The following is a 19,719-nucleotide window of genomic DNA, read 5'->3' on the forward strand; positions in this document are numbered from 1 at the left end:
GTGCTTGGAGACTCAGAGGCAGTGTAGCTGGGGTGGGGGCTGGGCGATCTGCATTTCTCATCAGCCCTCCCAGGAGGCACGTTTGGCAAACACTGGATTCAATTAATTTGCCCCCGGAGAATTCACGTGGGGCGTAAAGAAGAAGTGTGACCAATAGAGCAACGAGAAAGGATCAGAGCAGGGACCTCAGGCTTAGCAAGCTTTTATGAAGCGCAGTAAGTTTTGAGAAACACCGATTTTGGAAACATATGCCCGAATAGAGCAGCCGATCCAGACTCTGGCTGCCAGTTCCTAACCCCGCCCCCCACCCCTCCTCCACCCCCAAAACATGATTAAGTTGTAAGATAGAAGGATAAAGTGCACCAGTTAGTCACCTGCCCTCTTGCTGTGGGGTACGCTGTTGGCCCATGCCATGTCTCTGGTTTTCTCTTGGGCCCCCCTAAGGCCTGAAAGGGATCCTCAAGTTTACCAAAGCAAATCACCCAGTCTTCACCACCCACAGAACCCTGAATAATACTAATCCCGCATTGTGCGCTGTGGGCGGGCTGGGGGAGAGGAGTCACAAAGAGGGGTGAGACTCAGAGCTGCCCCCAGAGAAGCTCTGGTCCACGGGGCAAGCAGACCGGCACAAACCAGCCAGGGCATAAGCAGGGGCCCATGGCCGCCCGGTGCTGGGTGGAGTCGGTGAGGGAGGCGTCCCAGAAGATGCGAGCCTCCAGGTGTCCCCAGAGGACTGGGTGAGGTTGCTTCGCCACAGAGCAAAGAAAAGTGGCCGGGTCACCGGCATGGTATCGGCTGCCTGGTACCGCTGTGCAAGCCCGAGCACGCGTGAAGCCGTAGTGCACGTGAGTAGCACTGTGTGGAGTGTGAAGCACACGCAGGGGGAAATGCACAAGTCCACTCTCAGAAGGGAAGAAGACCGGAGCAGAGAACGACAGGCGTGGGCTTTCCGCTCATCTGTTCTAGTTGATTTCCCAAGAGACGAAGGGGCAGAGTGTAAAAAAAGAGAGACGCATTGACTCTGATCTTTGTTTTCTAATCTCCCATTGACACACTTGACAGGTGATGTTTAAAACCCCAGTTTTGATGAAACCTGCCAAGACATGGTAGGAAACCGCAGCACGGCCTCTCTGTCATCCCCACGGCCACCCTGGTGTCCTGGTTAATGGCCTCGTGGTGTCCAGAGACCAACCTGTACCTCTGTCCCTTTCAGTCTGGCTCCAGCATGGATTTTCCCATCACGGGGGATGGGAAATACATTTGCATCACCTCTGAGTGATTAAAAACGTCTAAGTGCAGCTCCTGCATTCAGGGTTGGACTGTCTCATGAGACGTTGGGTTCCAGAGACAAAGGTGAAAATCAGGGAAATCCAAATCACTCTTGAACTTTGCTGACTTCACCAGTGAAGTCCAGTGTCCAGTGTCATGTGAGGATAAGCACAGAGTGGAGCCTGGCGCCCTGCAGCCCACGCAGAAGAACCGTCAGTAGTGGTTTAAAGATGGAATCCCACTCAGGGTGGCAAGAGGCATGCCGACACTGGGTGAGTTCCACGCACCTCCCCATTTCAGGCTTATTCACTCCCGAGAAGAATCATTGTCACCATTTAAATTACTTTCTGTTGGGGTTTAAATCTTTTTTCCATGCAGAATGTGGCGAGTTTCCTTAACAGAGAGAAGAGATGCACAGGGCGTGGCACCATTGAACCTGGTGTAAATGATCAGGAAGCTGCTGAGATCCTGGCAGTGCCCCCATTCTCCCCCCGACCCCCCCCCCCCCCCCGCGTGGCATGGTCTGTAATGTTAGTTTCCGGGCTGCATGTAACGTTCAAGGTGGGGGCTCTACATCCAGCGCCAGTACAGGGCCAGCCGTTGGGCGAGCAGATATTCCAGTCAGTGGTCCTAATGGGAGAAGTGGTGTGAGCAGCTTCTGGTGAAATCTGGAAGGCAGCCTGGAGGAAGAGAGATGGGGAGTCAGTCCTCAAGGAGGCTTGCCTGGTACAGGGATCGGGTCAGCTCAAAGGTAGGAAAAGGAAGTGAATCGCACACCTGCATGCCTGTTCTTCTGGATTCCTAGCCTGCCCCCGCCTAACTTTAGGACCAAGAGTTGCAAACTGGTGGCCCACAAATGCTTTTTGTTTTTGAAAGTTGGCTCCTTCCACGTCGTCCTTCACATTCTAGCCTTCTCTTGAAACATCGGGGAGCCCAACAGCACTGGGCCTGCATGCCCCTAGCAACAAGACACTGGGGCTGAGTACCAGCCGCCGTCTGTGGAAGGAACACTCTCTGATTCAGAGAAAACCTCCCATCCAGATGGACTTGTTTTTATTAAGCTTGTAGCTGATGGCCAGGCCTAGGGAACCCTGTCCTCAGCCTGGGTGTTCAGAGACTGGGTGGGCACGTGGGCAGAGAGAAGTGGCTCTTGGGCACACCCTTTTGCCCCAAAATAGATGCTGGGCCCCTTCCGGTGGGGATGGGGGTGCGGACGGCCAATATCAGACACCACACAAGCCATCGGGGTTCTTGGTTGTGGAGTTTTCTTCTAATGAAGCTTGAGCAGAGCACTCAGCCCAAGCCGGTGAGACTGACACCTTGTTTCACAGAGGAAATGACAGGAGTAAAGACACACCCCTGTCCCAACCGGGGACAGGAGCAGATGTCCCAGCGCCCTGCTCACACTGTCCCAGCAAGTCCTAATCTTCCTGTGAGTGAGTTCTCATGGGGAAGCGAGTTGGGGCCAGAGGCAGTTGGATGAAGGGGAGCGTAATTGAAAGGCAGCCCCTGCTCAGGAACACTTGAGAATCACCTCGCGACGGCCTGCTTCCCTTTCCTGTGCAGGCGTCTGTACTGGTAACTGTCAGTACAGTTAACTGTACACTAGTGAGCCAGAGTGGTTTTGCAAAGTGCACAGCTTCTGGTTCCTTCTTGTAGCAAGGGACAATGAAGTGGAAGGGGGTTGAGAAAGCGCTGTTTAACCAGTTTTCGACGGGGTAAGAATGACATGCTTCCCGCTCACGCAGCACCCCACGCCTTCCAAACCACTTTCGTGTCTGCTTCATTTATTTCTCAGGCTGCCGGGGAGGGTGGAGAGCAGTGTTAGAGCTGTAGAGCCAGGTAAGTTGAGTGACAGGCCAAAGGTCACACTGCTGGGGAGGGTCCCGGCGGAGAGCGGGATTCAGGGACATGGCGAGCAGATGTGCGAGGCCTGGTTACCATGGGCACCATGGATGCTTCCCTCACTCATTGCCTGCGCTGCGACAGACTTTACCTGTGGCTGTGAACAGCCCGACAGGAGTGAGTTCCAGCCCATGGTAACCCCCAGGGCCGGGAGGATGCCTGCAGATGCTCTGAAAGAGCTGTCACCACCTCCCTCCCTCGCAGGCTGACAGAGGCTCGTGGCCCCTCCCTACCGTGACATTTCTCAGCATCAGAACTCAAGCAGACAAGCTCCGCTGGGCCAAGACAGTTGGGTAATCAAAGTGTGCAGCCGTGATGGAGGCCTGGCATTTAAGTCTATTGATCAACGACAGAAGTAAAACACAGGGCGAAAAATGCAGCCGGAGTTCTTGTTGTCAGAGCCAAATAAAGGCTTCTCCTCCCTGTTTTGAAGGCAGCTGAAGGAGGGAGGGAGAGAGAGACAGAGAGAGAGAGAGAAAAAAGAGGCGGGGGACGGGGGAGAGAGAGAGAAGAAAACAACCACAAATCCTGGGGACAGTGGCAGCTGAAGACCATTACAGGTTTTTAAAGGTGTGAGGCAGGAGCTGCTAAGAGCAAAGGGGTGAGACGCCCAGGGCTCACATGAGGGCATGGGGACAACAATCTGGGCGAAGGTCTTGCTTCTCAAGTGGGGATGGTTCTGTTTGTGTTCAGGAGTCCAAATGTGAGTGTCGTGGCGACACACCCGTAAGGTGACAACTTTCTGCCGTAAGTGCAAGACAGGCCATGTGTCTTCCTGAATTCTCCTGAAATGACCCAGTTGCTAGCTCTCTCTTTCTTGCTGTCTCCCTCCCTCCCGCCCCCCAAAAAGCTGAGCCTCTGTCCTTTTTGCTGGGAAGGAGAAAGGTGCACCCATGTGAGAAGGGGGAGAAGAAGGGCAGAGGATGCAAGGGACCCCAGCACCGAGACCACGCAGCAGACAGACAGGCAGGCGTCCTGGGCTGTCCTGGGCCTGGGCCAGTCATCCTCTCCGAGCCTCAGTTTCCCCGTCTCCTAAAAAACAGAAGGAGGAGAAACCTACGCTGTTGAGTCTTTCTGAGCCATGAAATGATTTCAGTAATTCATCGGCCTGCAGAGCTCAGGCTGGAGGGTTGCCATGAGCCGGGCGGGATCACACGGGAAATGTTTAGCTTAGTAAGAAACTGCCGAACTGTCTCCTGTGTTTTACGTCTGTGATCCATTTGAGTTCATTATTGTGGACGTGTAAGATCTGTGTCGAGATTCATTTCCTTTGTGTGTAGATATCCAGTTATTCAATATGGAGATTTTTAGCTGAGAAATGTTGATTTTAAGGATTTTATAGATTCTACCAGGCAGCCGATTATACAGGAAGAATGGAGCACAGCTCTGTGATCAGGAATTCTGGGGGTGCAGCGGGGGGGGGGGTTCCTACGGCAGAGATCACCTGTAGCCACCAGCCCATGAGTGAGCGAGCTCGGGTTGCCTTCGCATCCTCTGGGAAAAAGATAGAAAAGTCAGAAATGACCTCAAGGGTATGTTTTTGCACAGTGTGTAGGTTCATCAGGGAAAACAAGTGGGATTAGAAAGGTTGGTTCCAAGCACGCTGAGGTAGGAGGCCCGGGACGTCCGTCTCCTTCAAAGGCAGATGGACTGATCACCTTGACTGATGATTAGCTGCTTCTGTGGCCTTGGATTCCAAAGGTAGTGGAAATTCAGCCTCTTCACAGTGTGTAAGGCAAGCATGCAGAGAAACGTTGTTTGTAGGAGAGGGAGAACAAATATTTGAGTAAAACAGACCAGAGAAGGCAAATATAATTGGGATTTCAGATTTTGCGAGACTCCTTCCCTTAATGACCCAACCAGTCATGGGGACGGTGAATACCCGGGGAAGACAATAACTGGTGACTAAGTGAAAAGGAGAATTAAACCAAACACCTAAACGTCTGGTATCTGTGATCACAGGGCCAGCGTGGCAGATGAGAGCTGGAGCAAAAGGCAGCCTTAGGGAAAAGGAGAATCGTGTTGTGAGGTCTATACAGGACGACTTTGTCTTTTATCTGATAAATGTTTTTACACTGGACTCTCAAAAGCTAGACTGACTGTTTGGATAGACCAAAGGTAAAGCAAACCCCATCATTGAAAAATATGGCTTAAAACAGAGATTCTGGACCATTTTATCCAAAACCTGTGCAGCTTCTTAAAATGTGGGTTTCATGGTCAACTACCCTGCTTTAGATGTAAGTAACATCTGGCTTACAATGTCTCGTGCTCACGCCTGGTTTCCAGCACCAGATTTGCTTCAGTACATCATGCCATGCTTCCTGCAGCAGAAGTGTTCTGTGTGTGGTCCATTTTCCTTGGAGAAATTGTTGGCTCAGTCCACCAGTTCTGTCCTTATCTCTGGGAACTGCTTTTCTTCCACAGGGATTAGCCTCTGGCAACTCTGAGTGTTCAGAACATATGACCTTCCCCTTGGGTTCAGTTGACTGGATCAAGTGCACACCTGACCCAAAATGTGCCAAACTCTCTCTCCTGAAAACTTCTAGTTGTGAGATATAGAGAGTAGAGGTAGTAAACTGACGCGAATCAAATGTATCTTTCTAGGGGGGTGGTCTGTGTATTAGTCCGAGTTCTTTTCCTGGCAGCAAAAGAGACTGAATTTGGTTATGTACTGGAATGAGTATTAGTTTATGGACACCTTGGGAGAATCACTGGGAAATCGAAAACATCTGAAAAGCCCTGAACAAAGGCAACTGTGGGGCTTTACGAAATGGTAACTTCAGGACTAGTCTAATAGGAAGAACAGGTTGGTTGGGTCCTAGAGCCAGAGTACAGACTTCCAACTCTCTTGAATCTCTTTAAGGTTCTGGTCAAGATTCAAATTCCAGGGAGCAAGCATCTACTTGACCCATCTTGGGTGATGTGTCTTCCCCCTAAATGCGGCAGTGTGTGGTCTTTGTTCATCATTCCACCAGGTAGTATTCAAAAGCGAAAAGACGCTTTGTCAGAAGGAAATTGGAGTGATGGTAGAAAGGGAGAAGAATATTGGAAAGTCAAAAGCAGCATCACTAGAGGCCCCCAAAGATGTCCCGCCCCAGCTCTTCCTAGAGATGTGATTATTCTGTCTTTCTAGGGTTCCAGGAGAGGCCTCGCTGTCTTGCCAGCAAATTCCTTTTGCTGTTTAAGCCGGTTGGAGCTGGTTTATACTACTTTCAATCAGAGGATTATTAAGTAAGCCACTATTCATCTATTTCTATAAGAAATGACCCTCAGCTTTGGTCCTGACTTGAAGAGACCTGAGTATTGATGGGGTAGCCCATGCGCAGACAGTGATCTGTGAGGTCAGAATTAGTGAGCACCGAGGGCACTGGCTGTGCTAACCTTGGCTCAGCGTTCCCACTCTGTTCATTCCCACTCACCGAGACTCTCGTGCTCAGCCATGTTCTCTTCTCCAGCTCCCAAGTGGATAACAGGCCAATTGTTCCATACAACCAGGGTGTGAGGTTGGAACTGCCCTCACAGAAAGCCAAACAAGCTCATGGAACCATGGTAACATGCAGCCGTGCGCTTGAGTCCTGGAAGAGAGACTCTGCTTATCACATCCCATGGCGCCCTGGTTAGTCAAAGACAAACATCTCGGGGCAGCGATATTCTGCAGTCTATTGTCCTTGGAGAAAGAAGAGGAATTTCTCTCTATTTGAGTGAATGATTGTTCGCAGGAACAGGGGGAGAGTTCTGTAGTGGCTTCAGGGCCCCCTTCCGTAGACGTGCTCTTGCTTGAAGGGATAATATTATAACAATAGCAACAAGACTAATAGCAATACCTCAATGCTGTAAGTAGTTGCTGCATTTCTAGCACGGCACCAAGTGCCTAAGATTACGGTTTTTGCCCCCTTCAAGAACTGGTTGTCTGTGTCCTTACAAAGGACAACAGTCACGTGATATGACTACATTCCCCACTCATGCAGCTCTGAAGACCCTTGTCTGAACCTCTTTTTGGGGCACTATGCATTGTCTCTGTGTTTTGTGGATATTTAGCTCAATCCAGTATGTAACTACTGACCTAGTGCTAGAAAGCTGGAGTGGGGGACTGGCACACAGAAGAGAAATAAGACAGGTGACAGCGCCCAAAATGCTCACAGATGAGTGGAAAAGACAAAAAAAAAAAAAGCTAACAGCTAAATCGCAGTATTCTATGGGTTCTTATTGATAGGTTTTTCCAGTCCTATGGCAGGTGGGGAGCAGATACAAATGAGAAAATGTTTCCTTCTGGAGTGGGAAAGAGCAGGGAAGAAAGGAACATTGAGCTCATCTCTGAGGGTTGAAAAATAGTCCACAAAGTGAATGAGATGGTTCTTATCTCGCCCTGATATTTCTTGAGGACCCAAGGCATTTAGCTCAACTTTAAATTCTCTCATCAATCTCAGGTGAAGTGACAGCGCATTGTACCTAGTAGGTGCTCAGAAAATGTTTCTTGACTTGGTTCAAAGAACATAAAGACTCCAGGTCAGACTCATCTTCTCTGGATAGTTTTAAAAATAAAAGTCAACAAGTTGTGTTTTGCTGTGAAAGGTAGAGACTGGCAGGTTTGAGATGAAGTGTAAATCGTTCTAAGTTTGGACTGTGTGAAAGACTCTGAGATTCCTTCTTTTTTGGGAAGAGGGAGAAGAGGATATATATAGGCTGATGTAATGAATGATGGGAGTTTTCTGAAGTGAGATTAAACTCAAAACATCACAGTCTCTCCAGTCATAGCTCGGGCGCGTAGGCTTCCAACACCCTTCCTGCGTTAGGCCCTCCAACGTCTTGACCTCAACTCCTACCATTCTTTTTCTGCTCTCCGTCTGGCCACACGGTGCTTCTCACACTCAGGGTCAGCATTCCCCATCTGGGCTTGTTAGCAATGGCCTGCCATGTCTCTGAAAAGCAAGATAACGTGGAATGGCCCTAGGAATCCACTCTTTCTAGCTGAGTGATCTTGGGCTCAATCCCCTCAACAGATAAATAAGGATAATAAGTCCTGCCTACATACTTCCCAGGGATGTTAAAAGGATGAACCAAGATACTATGTTTTAGAGATCGTTTCCAAGGGCTCTACCTTTGTAATGGATTGTTGTTCTAATATTGTCTTGTGCACATCAAGTGCTAAGGTTAGCAAAGTCTTTAGGAGCTGAGGTAGAGGACTGGGAAATTCTAACGGTGGAGGATAAGAGAGAGATTTGAGAAGAATTGGGGAGAGAGGCTAGGTCTGTACCTAGAACTCTTCACCTGGGCAGAAGGGTTCACAGCTGGACCCTAGAGTCTTAGAATTGTTTAAAGAGTAATGTAAATGTGGAGATAACACATTGTTTTCTGAGCTATGGAGCTTCAGAGTCTCAAAGAGGTCCATTATCCAGAATGTGGAAGAATCATTGGTATGTGATGGTGGGAGGCCTTTTTTGAAAGAGCATACTTCACTGAATGGGATCAGAAAACAAAAGCATGAGCTGGATGGGGGGAAGGGCGGCCAGAGGGTGCTCTACTCAAACTGGCTCCATCATCGTTTTACCTGGAGCACGACCAACACATCCAGTAACAACTAACATCACATTTTATTCCTGGATCAATTAGCTTCTGCTGCATAACAAACCACCCTCTTACAGTTTAAAACAATAAGCATTTATTGAATGTATGATTCTATAGGTCAGCAATTTGGACTAGATTGAGCTGGGTGATTCCTCTGGTCTCAGCTGGGCTCACTCATGAGTCTGCAGTCAGCTGCCAAGTTGCCTGAGGACTGGCTGATCTCGGCTGTCCTCAAGTGGGCAGCTCATCCCTTGTTCACCTGGCAGCTGGGCAGGAATCCAAAAGAGTAAGTGGAAGCCTCTTGGGGCCTTGGCTCAGAGCTGGCACAGCATGGTTTCTGCTGCACTGTATGAGCCAAAGCGAGTCACAAGGCTAGCCGAAATTTAAAGGAAGAAGCAGTAGATTCCACCTCTTGATGGGATGAGATACAAAATAATTTGCAAAGAGCACAGAACAGGGAGGAGTGAAGGATTATGGCCATTTTTGCAGTCAGCCACCACTCCCAGCCCCGCGCCCGACTCATCAGCCAATGCAGTCCCTTTGCTGAGCAGGGTTCTGGTCTTCTCCTTGATCCACCAACATCTTTGGGCGAAGGATAAGCCTCAAGCGGAGATTACGTATGGCACCAGGGTCGGGAGGGCAGTGATTTGTCCAAGGTCATAGAGCAAGTGAATAGAACAGACACGTAGCACTCCCTTCTGTCACTTCCATTCCGTTATCAGCGACTTCAAACCACACCTCACTCAGTTAGATTGTCCACGTGTTTGGGGACGTGTCAAAGCAAGAATCTCCATCCGTGTTTCCCAGAGTGTTTGTGATGAAGGACCAGTTTTCGGTGTTGCTTTGTTGGTTTTATTGCTAACCCATCACGGACTATGAGTCATGCCCAGTACGACTCATCGTGTGAAGGTGACAACACTCAAACTGCTTCGTAGCCTATTGAGTGAAGCGAGGCCCCTTGATCACACACAGGTGGTCAATGCAAAGTCAACTTGCTGTACATTTCTAAACGCTTACTCCCACTTTCTGCAATTACCTCACTGCAGGTCAGTCACAAAGAGTTGGCAGAATGATGTCACACCTTGCAGTAGCACTGCTCTGTGTCTCCTTCTATTCTCATTGTATCCCCAGGCAGTGGGAAAACCAGGCTTTGGGGCCCATTAGAATCAGATGAGGACACTGAGGCCTAGAAAAGTAATAGGCTTTTCCAAGGTCACACAGGGCGAGGCCAGGAGCAAGACCCCAGCTCTCCTAACGCGGCACCCCCTCCTTCTGCCTCCCTCAGTTGCAATTTGAAAATATAAATGAACATGCTCAGTTAAAAAAATTAGCTTTCTCTTCACATCCCAAGCCCAAAGCTTAACCTGAGTTACTGAGGAGGCTGATAAACGTTTACCTTTTCCACTGGGGATTTATGCATTATTTACATAATCAGATTCCCCCGCTCTCATGCGCAGAGATACTAATTCTCAATGCAGTTCCACGATATTTTACATTTAAACATTTAATGGTCTCTTCATCACTCCCCTGCGTATGTGTGGGTTCTCGAGGGGAGGGGGCCGATAGGCTTCACGAAGGAAAGTTGCCGATACAGCAGAACCTCAGACCCCGCTTACGTGCAACCTACGGCTGTGTTCTCCTTGGCCTGACACCCTCAAAATCAGAGAATGGAAGGTGGAGGGGGCAGGAGGGTGGCAGGCTCACAGCATGGAGAGGCCCCACCCCCACTTCTACCGTCTTGGTGAATCGGGTAGAAGGGGCCCAGAGCATTCAGCGCCTACTGCAGACCCTCCATGTGGCCAAGGAGGAGTGCCTGCTCCTGCCACACCTTTCTGGTCCATGGTCTAATCAAGGAGAGAGAGTCTGCGGGGCTGACATCCTTTCCATGGGTGGTGCTGTGTCTGGAACCTGCTGTGGCCTTAGAAGCTGTGGCCTTAGAAGAGGCAGAGCCTCCGTGAGGTCTCATTCAGGCCTGGGCTCCATGGTGTTTCAGGGCCGAAAGGCGCCCTTTCACCTTGACTTAGCAGACCTTACGATCCCCAGACTATTCTGCAAGTATAAAACAAGATAAAGGGGCCTCGGTAAATGGGGCCCCAGGATCTGGCACCTCCATTGCACCACTTTGGGGTGAGGCAGTTTGACATTAGGCATTGAAGAAAGAAGCAGAGCCACTCTTGGATCTGAGAGTTCCTTCCACAAGGGGGCTGGGACCCTTGGAATTCTAAATTCTGAGGCTGGTGGAAGGTGTTTAAGCATCATTTTATCCAGGGTTTGCTAACTGTGCTCCAGATCTTTACTGTTTTTATATTTCCTTTGCACAAAAGTCTCAATAGCTGAAAGTGTGTGTGTGGGGGGAGGGTAGTTTAACCCCCTCATTTCTAAATGGAGCAACTGAGGTCCAAGGCGGAGTGTGACATGCTCAGCACCATCCAGCGACCCGAGAGCAGAAGCAGCACCACTGGTGTCCCCTCTGGCCCGGTGCTCTTTCCGCCACGCTCTTCTAACACTCCTGTTCCTCTCCATTTCCAGAGCCTTTCCTGGCCTGGGTGGAAGGTGGATCGTTTACATTGGCAGAGACCTCCTAAAACTTTGGGGAGCCATCATCACCGCCTTGAGGTCCCATGCATTCCCTCTGCCTGGAAGAGTCTTCCTGCAGACGTTCACGTAGCTGGCTCCCTCGTGGCACTGAGCGCCTTCCATTGTCACTTCCGAGAGGTTTCCCTACCTCCGCCTTACAAAGTGGCTTCTCTCCCATCCTACAAACACACGCCAGGCAACTTCTTCCCCATCTCCCTGTTTTATTTTCTTCCTGGCTCTGATTAGCAACTGACCTTTCCTGTTTATTTTTTTAGGTTAGTTAATGTCCGTCTCTCCCAACGGAATGTAAAGCATGAGATCAGGGACTTTGTCTCATCTGTCGTTTTGTCCCCAGGTCCTAGCACACTGTCTGCCACATAGTAGGCGTTTCATTAATCTTCACACGAACGAATGTCTACGTTCATTTTGTGTACCAAGACACGAGACCTTCTGGATAATTGCCATTTTCTTCAGCGGTGTTTGTCACCACAAATTGCCCTGATCACAGTTGTCACAGGCATTTGTCCAGGAATCTATACGAAGCCACCATCTTCAGGATGCTCACAGCTGAGCTGCGCTGGCAACATCTCATCTGCTAAACACGAGGGCCATAGAAAAAGCATCCAGACCCACTTGGCCTTGGTTTCCCGGGTAACCAAGGTTGTACGCTTAGATACACATGACCAAGCGGGACTCTCCCAGGGGACGCGAGCACTGAAAACTCAGGCACCAGCTGCGTGCTTTTTACTCTCTCAAGTAGCCGTTGCCTGAGACTGACAACAGGTTTAGTGGCTTGATCTCTGGGGCCACATCCCAGCCCTTGGTGAAGAAGGTACCCAGCCCCAATAGTGTCTGTGTGCATCCAAGTGCAGGGAACGCTCGGGCTCCAGTCTGTGTAAGACGTAATTGTGCGTTAATTCACATTTTGTTGTATACGTGTTACTGAGATCAGACGCAAATTGAATAGTACATTCTTCTCTTCACCGCCGCCAAGACACGTCCAATAGGTTAGGCTGAATGCATTCCTTCCCTTTCTCTGCGCCTTCCTTTTAGCTGAAGTGGAGGGGGAAGGCCATACATAGTTCTCTTTTATCTACCCCATCAGCCAACTTGTGCCACCAAAGTCTCAAGTTCTAAACAGTACAGAACTTGGAGTGACAAAAGTTGCACACTGGTGATTCATGGGTGCAACAATGAATAACAGGTGTGTTACAATTGGCCAACATACCCTTCTTTCTTAGTTATTTAGTTGCTGCCATTTGCATTTTGGAGTTTCTCATAGAAATCCAGATTTCCAGATTCTGTTTAAAAATTGGAAGATCTAGCAGCAGCAAGCCTATGTTGTAGCTTGGCCTCCCCGGGATGCAGGCACTGAGGGTATAGGTAGTGTATGTGGAAGTTGATCCCTCAAATCAATAGTAAGGGAACAGGAAGACGAAACGGACAAGAAGGAATAGCTAACAAAAGGGTAATTACTGTGGGAAGCAACAGAGGCATGATTGCACTGGAATTTCGGGGATGTAAGCAGAATGCTTTCCAGAACTAATGGCCTGAAGGATGAGTGCTGTGACATTTATGCACCAGTGCCCATTTTTCATGGAGACATTAACTTCCTCACCCTTCTGCACACTTTTGCAAACCAAGCCAGGCTTGTTCTTAGGCTGATTTGACTCCCATGACTAGAGATGACTCTGTGGCTAAAAAGAGAAAAGACGTGTCTCACAAGTATGGAGTGAGGTGCTGTCCTTGGTGAGTGGGTGTGTCTTGTTCTCTGCAGTTGCAGCTGAAATCAGAGTGGAGCACGCAGAGGTGATGGCGTACCAAAAGTATCCACTACAGTCCACCCCTTGGACCTCTCCGATGCCCTCGCTGTAACTATAGTTTCTCCGCATATATGACACTTCCTCTGATATGTATCTTAGCTGAAAGAGGGGGTGTTTTGTAGGTTTCCACTTGGCCTTTTCTGCTTTTGTGGTTCTTATTCCATAGGTTGGGGACCAATGTGAGAGTAATATGAGCAGTTAAGTATATCCATCCCACTTTTATACTCCAGGACTGGGTATATCCGTGGACCCACGGGATCCACCGTAAGATGGGCTTGGGTCAGGATTTTATTCATTATCTGTCTTCCCAAGCTCTTACACTAACCAAGGGGCCATGATGGTGCTATGGTTCCCTAGCATTACTGTGAGCTCTGACTCTGTTTGCAACAGCCCTGGTAAATTCTGGTTCTTCCCCTTTTCTGTGTTTGCACTTTGATAAATTGCTACCAGTTCCTTAGAGAAGGATTAAGAGAACATTTATTAAATAAACAAAGAATATGTCACTGTTGTGGCATTTCAGAGTCTTTCTTCAAGAGGAACCAGTCTCTCTTCAACCAACAGGCACCCTGAGTCTGAAAACGTATTCATGTCTAGAAACTGAGTGAGGCAATGCAACCTCCCATGGCTGTGGCTGATTCCAACTTCTGCTCATCAATCCTCCATCATTTCCCGTTACATAAGTCCATACCTTAGTCAGCTTCCCAACCACCTCACCCCTGAGAATGTCATCATCTATTAGGCAATCTGACAGGTCCCTGTGGGGCGAAGAACTCTGGTTGTCACCCTGGCTTTCCTGCCAAATGTGGTCATTATGACCACTTTTCCTTTGACATAAAGTGCTGTTGGCTGGCTTCTGAAATTCTGGAGCCTGGTTCCACCAATGTTTCCTACAGTGAACAACCATTGAGCTTTTCAGTCATGCTGGTGTGCCCTCGGTAGTATGTTCCTAACTGTACAGTGAAAGGAGTGACCTCTGAGGCTTCCCAGGGAAACAGTCGGGTAGAGGATACTCAATGGTACTCTGTTGCAACATTTTTACTCCCTTCAATCTTATTACTCATTTCACAGTACTCCACTATATCTAACTAACTTATTGTAGTCCAGTGTCACGTCCAAGCTTCAGGGAACCATTCCAGACGTTAATAGGACCAGATCCAGATGTCCTCTAGAAGGCTAAGTCCTCAGTCACAAGAGAGTATGCCCATATCAATAACTCACCCTCACACAGCCTGGCATTCTGTTCCTCCTTCTTTCCCACATGGCTCCCAGCTTTCTGCTAGTGCATATTCGCCAGGTCCTAAACTCTTTTAGTGAGTAGGGTTTTTATTTTCTGGAAAGGGATTTTATTTCACTTTGCCTATGTTGCGACCCAATTTTGGCCTAGTTATTGGCGTGGAAGCCAGGATGGGAGGCAGGAGTGGATCGTTTGTAAAACAGCCTCGTTTTGAGAAACATCCAACCCAAACAATGTCTCCTGGAAAGAGGGGGCTGTTCTATTTCCCAAGAAAGTTCAAGAAATTCTGAGGGTTCATGTTTTACAGACACATCTACCCAAATATCCCAAGCCCATTGCTCAGGGCCCCACTGCTTCTCTACATGGCCCTTAGGTTAGTATAGGAGATCTGTTGAAGTTTCTCATTCCACCTCCAGCCATGGGAGATAGAGTCACTTTAAATTTTCCATGGACACTTTCTACATTTTACAATATAAGAATCAATTATTGATATTTCTGCTAAAGGCAATAAGGGTTCAATCTCACTCCAACCTCTGAAAAGCATATAGATGCAGAATGCCTCCTAGAACTATCCACCAGAAAGATGAGAAGGCGGACCATTTATCCACAAGCTCCCATCCCACGCTGGTTGAGGGTTTCTCCCTGGGGTGCCCACATTTTGACTTGTATGCAGTTCATCCATGGCTTCAGAAAAGATATTAAGGCACAAAAATGGCATATTGTCATCACAAGATGACCATGAGCTCACATGGGTCTGTCTCTTAGCTTAAATAAGAACTGGACCAAGAGAATACACCATGACATCTTCATTTGCCTTTAAGGAAATCTTCAATTTTCACGTGGCAATAGTGATCTGGAGATAAGGAGTGAAAAGACAGTGCTCTATGTCCCCTGTCGGTGCTCTTTATGGAGAGAAGGTTGAACGTACGCTCTCCAAATCATCATGGTCTCCACTTGGCTAGCTTCACTAATTTAGAAAAATCTTATCTTGCCTCTGTAGACAGTAGGCTTTTAAAACCTGAATTAGAATAATCAAAGAACGTACAATTCGGAAGGAACAAAGACATTATCTGAACCAATACCTGTATTCTGAGTCAAGTTGTAATTGGCATGGGGCACCGGAATTTAGATATCCTAGTTTTGCTATTCTTCCTTATTTTCCTCTCTTTACACATCAAGCTCGTGTTAGTTTACTCATGAGAGGGACTAGATGACTCCATGGAGCCCAGAACTGTTTCTGGAAGCAAATCTATATTCACCAGCCCAGACTTTTGGCTTTCCTCCAGAACAATCACCCCCCAGCTACCTTCGCTTTGATGTTTCACAGCCACTTCAAACTCAAAGCCATCCCACACTGAGTCATCTTTTCCACAAAAATCTACATCCTTTACTAAATTTCTGTTAATTCCATATTCTTCTTTTTCGCACACCCTGTTGCTCATATCTATTTTGAGTTGGTTTTGGCTTTTATAATCTTTCACTTGAACCACTGCAATCATCTTATAACTGGTCTTCCTGGGTTTAGTCTCTCTTCCCTCTAATCCATCTTCTGTAACACTTCCAAAGTGATATTTATATGATGCAAAATGGAAAAAGCTACTACTCACTCATCTTAAAATCCAGAGTCTCACTGTCATACATAGCATAACATTATTTGTTCATTTAGCAAATAAATACTGAGAGCCTATGTATTCTTTTGCTAAGTGCTATATTTACAAAGGCAAACAGCAAAACATGTCCCCATCGTCATGGAGCTTCCAAAAGCTTTGTCCTCCTGAGTGTGGTCCACAAATAATCCATGGTCTATTGCCTACTCACATCCCAAAATTACTTCTTGAAACGCTTCCACCTCTGCAAATGCTTCCAGTCATATTGACTTGCAGTTTCCTGAAGGAACCAAACCCCTTGAGGAGAGGGACTGTTTTATTAGTTTTGCCAGCGGGCAGCACAGCGACACACACTTACTAGGAACTTCGTGAAGGGTCACTGAATGAACAAACGAACTGTGGACAGCCATGGGGTAAAAGTAGGACGGGGCCAGCAAGACACCTAGGGTGCGAAATTTAGGGAGGCACTCACTCTTGGAGTGGATCCTAGATGTTTTATTTGCCTCCCCCTAATCTGGGCCTGGACAGCCAGTAGAAGGGTGGTTTGTGTGAGCTGTCCAGGGTTCTGAACAAGATTATCTGGGCTTTTGTGAGCTTTAGAGTTCTGAAATCAGAAAACAGGCTTTTGTGGGCTGTCCAGGGTTCTGTTTAAAAACGGAACATCTCTGGTTTCCTTTGCCTCTGTGCAGCTCCAGTTTTCCATAGATCTTTGAGGATCAAAGTGGCTGCGGTATGTGGGCACGCTCCACTCCAAAATGCACCAAGACCAGGCAGATATGCCTCTGCCATTTGGCTTCTGAAAACCAGAGGTGGTGCATTTTCCAGTGCCTGGGGAAGCTTGAAAATACTCACGCCCAACTCTGTGGGCCATTATAAAAACGTGTTCTCCAAATTGCCTCTATCAATAATATCCTGGGAATTTTCAAATGGTTCTGAGATAGCTTTCAATCCTGAGAGCTAGCAGCTGTTTAAAGAGTTAGTCTGAGTTTATCCAATGCACCTAGTCTCGTTACTAAGTGAAAACCTCAGTAAACAACCTGGATGGTCTCTACTTGTGTTGCCAAAAATCTGGAGAGGCTTAAATTTTCCTACTGAATTTTACTCTACAGAAAACAACCTTTATTCACCAGAGTTAAAGAGAGATGTATGGGCTCCTTCATGACAATCTGCATTAAGACAAAGGATTTCCATTAAAAAAAATATTTTATATGGTATTTTTCTATTCTTTAAAAGAACCAAATATGTGAAATGGTGTATTGATTTTGGTTGGTTTTCAAATTGTCTCTTAAAATATACACAGAATCAGTTTGGTGGGAAATTTCATGCAGTAGGTGAACAGAATCCTGCAATGACAGACATTGAAGATGAAACTTACCTAGTCTAACTTCTGCATTTCACACATGAGCTTAAGGAAGCAAGGTCGTACCATGAGCTGGTGGTAGAGCGAGGATCAGGGTACAGGTTTTCCAACAGCAACGCAAACATTCTCTCCATCACCATGCATGGAAACTCATCGTCCCCCAAGTCCTAGGCACCTGGTGCTGAAATGATGAAGAAGAATGCATAAAGGGAAATGAGACAACACATAATACTGCTGCTTCCTATGTCCCAGGCAATTTTCTTCCAAGAGTCACTCTATGAAGTTGATGTTATTGTTGTTATGTGTTGTTTTTGCCTTCGTCGTCGTCATCCTCTCCCATTTACAATGAGTAAATCAAGGCTCAGGGAGAGTGGGTGATTTATCCAAGGTCACAGAAATAGTACATTTCTGAACAGGGATTTGAATTTGGATTTGGCTTCACAACATTTGCCCCCCTCATTAATACACGGTGCTGCTTTCCTGTTTTCTTCTTCAGCTTGCTTCCTTTGAAAACATTTGCTTTTATGTTCATCTACATAAAATGCACTAAATCTCTGCTGATGACAGCGTTTAACATTTCTAACCAGATGCAGCTGAGCAGATCGATGCATGAGGTAAATCACAAAATAGAGAATGAACTTAATGGGCAAGTTATTTAGATGTCTTATTATCTATCATTACATAAGCTCAGTAGAATTCAAATGAATGGTACTCACATTTTGATGTTTAGCTGCACCTGGCTAACTCATGTCTGCTATGATTGTTGTTATTATTAGCAAAAATAATAACTATGTATCAAGTGGCTATTATATGCCAGCTAATTTATAAACCTACTGCCAATATTCCTCAAAACAACCTTGCAATATAAGTATTAGTAACACCATCGTATGGACGAAGAAATCAAGGTCCAGAGGATTTCGATCACTTGTCCATCTTTTAATGTCATTTTCACTGACTTTGATGTTTCCAGGACGTGGCCTGCTTCAAATGACAAACCACTTCCCAGGGGGGCTGCATCCCACATTTACTAATCCTGCCAGGGCAGCAAGTGCCTGGCTTATTTTGTTTTATTTTTGTACCGGCGTATTTCAGTGTATATTGTGAGGTTGCTCAGCAGAGCTGGACAGCTTACTCTCTGCCAAGCACATCTCTCGACATCCCACTGCTGAGCATGTGCTCACGTTGTTCTCTTGTCCTGGAATGCCCTTCTTTTCATCTCCAAATACTCAAATCTCCACAATCAAGGCTCAGATGGCAACTCCCCCATTTTATTCTCCCTGGCTTCTGCTCCAGAGAAATAATGTCAACTTCCTCTTAACTCACATAGAACCTCACCTAAATGACTCATTATTTCCTTTAGCTATTAATTTCTTCATTGAGCAAAGGTGGCTCTACTCCCCACCAGTACATAAAAATTGGGTTGGTTAAACAAACACATCATTTATTGAAACATCTTATGGCATTTATTACATTCTACCTTTTGACCTGCTTATTCATTTTCATTTTGCATTTATCCTATTACATGCTGAATGCTTTGCGTACAAAAATCGTATCTTATTCATCTTCATATTACACCTTCAAATGTCTAGGAGAGTGCTTTCTGCATAGGAGATACGGACAACAAACAAATGTTCAATAAATAATAAATATTATTAGGAAAATATGGTACCTAATAAATATTATTAGGGAAATATGGTACCTGAAAAAATAGAATGTTAGTTTTGCAATATACATAAATTACCAAATATTTTTTTCATAAAAATATTAAAGCAAGTCAGCAGTGAAAAAAAAATTAACACCAAAAATACTGGAAATGAAAGGAATGCAATACTCTAGATTTCATTTGCTTTTGGTCTTCTTTAACACATGTTATGTTTTCTGTTCATCTACATGACCTGCCCCAAATCGCTAATAAAAGTACATGTTAAACAAATGGGTGCTGGAGGAAAATTACAAAATAGAAGTAAACCTTATGAAAAGTTGCGGAAGTCCTCATCACACTTTTGGGCCCAGTGACATTTTGCTCCCTCTCTGAGGCCTTCCCCTGCAAGGCAGCCAGCCATCGAACCTCTTCCTAACTGGACTTCAGGTCTGAGAGCCGAGACACCTGGCGCTGTGTGGGGCTTTTCTTTTTTTCTAATGACCATGTGGTTCTCTGGCACCAAGCAGGCTCTTCCCCTCGGTCGGTGACTTCACTCTCTGCCATCTGTGAGCTCACCGCCTGCAACCAGAATCCATAAAACTCAGTGGGGTGAAGTTCTTGTTTTTCTGGCTGTTGCCAGAGCATTTGATGTTTCTTTTTTTAAAAATATCCTTTGTCACTTTAAAGAATCCTCAGCCATGTGCAAGGTGAAGAGCTTCAAAAGCACCAGGTAGCCT

The 19,719-nt window shown here is 46.8% G+C and overlaps 2 long non-coding RNA genes across 2 annotated transcripts in view; one reads left to right on the forward strand and one right to left on the reverse strand.

The window, feature by feature from the left end:
• Positions 1-19,719, forward strand: part of LOC117035015 (uncharacterized) — a 79,574-nt gene that overhangs the window by 35,063 nt on the left and 24,792 nt on the right. The window lies entirely within an intron of this gene.
• LOC117035016 (uncharacterized) lies at positions 1,832-19,439 on the reverse strand. The gene is made up of 3 exons (XR_004425154.1): positions 19,310-19,439; positions 17,356-17,521; positions 1,832-1,949 (listed from the first exon to the last, which is right to left on the reverse strand). It is a non-coding gene; the product is annotated as an uncharacterized LOC117035016 (long non-coding RNA).

This window comes from Rhinolophus ferrumequinum, chromosome 15 (assembly GCF_004115265.2).
Source record: "Rhinolophus ferrumequinum isolate MPI-CBG mRhiFer1 chromosome 15, mRhiFer1_v1.p, whole genome shotgun sequence".
Lineage (NCBI taxonomy): Eukaryota > Metazoa > Chordata > Mammalia > Chiroptera > Rhinolophidae > Rhinolophus > Rhinolophus ferrumequinum.